We start from the raw sequence: 3,186 nt of genomic DNA on the forward strand, positions 1-3,186 counted from the left end.
TATTTGAAAGAGTTAAAAGACTCATGGGCAACAACAAGATGTACCATCATGTCAGATGGATGGACTGATCAAAGAAACCGTACCATCATAAACTTTCTTGTCTTCTGCCCACGGGAACCATGTTTTTAAAATCATTTGATGCATCTGATAAGGTAAAAGAAGGGCAATTGTTGTTTCAGCTATTGGATCAGGTTGTTGAGGAAGTGGGGGTGGCTAATGTTGTTCAAGTCATCACAGATAATGCCTCTAACTATGTTCTTGCTGGTAAACTGTTAGAGGAAAAACACAAGACCATCTTTTGGACCCCATGTGCTACACATTGCATAGACCTCATGCTTGAGGATATTGGAAAAATAGAGTGGGTCAAAAACACTATAGATCATGCCAAAAGAATAACAAAATTTATCTAAAACCATACATTGATTTTGAGCCTCATGAGGAAACACACTGGGGGCAAGGATATTATTAGGCCTGCCATTACTAGATTTGCTACACATTTTTTGACATTATTGGCATTATGAGACAAGTGTTGTCCTTGATGGAAACTCATACAGGTGACAGATCATAGTGCAACAAGCCAGTAGCAAAGAATGATGATCAGCCTCTCAGAATGGAAGAAAATAAGGGGTTCGCAGGTACAGCATTCAAAAGGTGCGGACCCGCAGGCACGCCATTCATAAAGCGGACATACCCGTAGGTATACCATGCAAAAGGCGCAGACCCCCAGTTCACGCACTTTCATGCAGAGAAAAGTTTCTTTCATGTAGAGAAAAGTTCACGCACTTTCATGCAGAGAAAAGTTTCTTTCATGTAGAGAAATGTTCACGCACTTTCATGCAAAGAAAAGTTTCTTTCATGTAGAGAAAAGTTCACGCACTTTCATGCAGAGAAAAGTTCCTTTCATGAAGAAAAAGTTCACGCACTTTCATGGTTGGTTCATGGTATTAGTCCGACAGTTTTGATCTTATGGTTTTGGTCCGTGGTATTGCATCCGAAAGTGTTGATCCCAAGTATTGGGTCCTTGGTATTGAATTGTTATGATTTTGGACCGTGGTATTGTGGAAGGCCTAAGACTATAAAAGAGGAAGGAAATAATTTGGCAAGGGATCATCTAATTAATTGAATATCTGAAAAGGTGCTAGATCTGCAACACGGTGATTGGGTTATGGTGCAGATCTAGATCTGAATAAAGAAGGAACTTGAGCTTTATAAGGCGGATCCACTGATGGGTCAAGATCTCCATGGCGCATGATCAGATCTGTAGATCTGATAATCGGGGTATGCTTGAAGACTGAAAAACTATCTATACCCGCAGGACCACAGGTGCGACGCAGTGCAAGTGCGGATACCCGCAGAGCAGAAGAGTGTGCAGATGCGGATATAGCCGTAGGACCGCAGGAGCAACACGGTGCAGGTGCGGATACCAGAAGAGAAGAAGAGTGCGCAGGTGCAGATGTGGCCGCAAGACCGCAGGTGCGACACGGTGCAGGTGCGTATACCCGCAGAGCAGAAGAGTGCACAGGTGCAGATACCCGTAGATAAGAAGATTGTGCAGGTGCGAATACCTGCATATCAGAAAGCAGCACAGGCGCGGATGTTCGCAAATGTCTGTTGGTGAAGTTGTGGACCCTGCTTGAAATTTGTTTTAACTGCCTTTGACTATTCTACAGGGTTCTGGGTGCATAATTGATGTCTGATTACTGGTATTGAGTTCTGATAACAGCATGAGTATGGTTGAATGGATCAAGTTCTTAATGAATTATCTTTATGTGATCTAATGGACTAGATCTGGTTGCTAACTCGCATATTATCCTTGTATATGTATTGATCTGGTGTTTGGGTGATTCAGAAGATTGATTGATTATTTGCTTCAATGATATTAATGGGTCCAGTATGAAAATTGGATGAAACGTGGCCTTTCAGATTATGTGTTATGCTTCAAGAGTATCCAGTATGAAAATGTATGAAACGTGGTACCTGGAGGAGAGAAGATTGTAGGCCGGTGCCTACGTACTAGTATCTTAACTAGTACAAGAGCTAATGGGGTTGTAGCTCCCTTCCAAGAGAGACTGGAGAACGAGAGAGGGTTGTCGCTCTCTGCAAGTAGTAGCCTGCGTACTGGTAAAGGACTGCACTAGTACAGAACTTTTGTAAAAGGATTTTCTTATTAAGAAGAAGATTGAGATGACTTGCAGCAGGTGGTTTTCTCCCACATTGGGTTTCCACCTTATATCATGGTGTTCATGTGTGTGATGATCTGTTCTATTTTACTGCACCTGTTTACTGTTAATATGGTTAATAATGTTCTAATGCACTCATTGAAGATCAAATAACTGAATCATAAGTTTACTAAATATACGCGGGTATTCTTAACTGAAGCAGCATATATGAATCAGAGTATGGAAATGAAAATGTTTTATTGACTTAATAATACTGATTCACCCCCCCTCTCAGTATTATTTCCAACAATTGGTATCAGAGCAGGTCCTTTGGTAGAGGCTTGATCGCTTGAAGGAGATCCATGGAACAATGGGAAAGAAACTTAAGAAGAAAGCACATAAGCAGAAGAAGACATCTCAGAAGAACTATGACAGTGGGAGAATCGATTGGGGATTAGGTGTAAGAAGCTCTTCAAATTCAGAATCATTTCAGAATGAAGATGAAATATCAGGTATGAATTTGCTATCCTTTGATGTTCCAGCTATCTATCCATTTGGAAAAGATGAAAGTGATAGTGAAACAACTGAATTTGCTCTTATGGGTGAACAAGAAAGATATCAAATAGAGGCAGAATTTAAAAGGCTTTCAGACAAAATCAGAGATCAACAAGATCTATTGAACAAAAGGGAATGTGACTTCAAAGAAGAAGCTACCAAACTAAAAGCCCAACTAGAGGAAGGAAACAAGGTAAGGAAGTTATTCAAGGACAAATATCAAAAGTTGCAGGATGAAGTAACATCACTAAGAGATGAAGTCAATGAAAGAAGCACAACCATCAAGAAACTCAGAGATAGATCCAGTTACTATGAAAGTCTTGAAGCCACGATCCGCTCACTAAAAGAAGATCTTGAAGAATCAAAGAAGCAGAATAAATAACTACTCCAAGCTCATGAAAATGAAGTTCTTGAACTAAGACGTCAGTTGGAAGAGGAAAGAAATGTTGAAGAAAACATGAAGAAGCAGTAT

This window comes from Pinus tabuliformis, chromosome 3_2 (genome assembly GCF_031772625.1).
Source record: "Pinus tabuliformis cultivar Carrire ecotype Pingquan chromosome 3_2, CPIR1, whole genome shotgun sequence".
NCBI lineage: Eukaryota > Viridiplantae > Streptophyta > Pinopsida > Pinales > Pinaceae > Pinus > Pinus tabuliformis.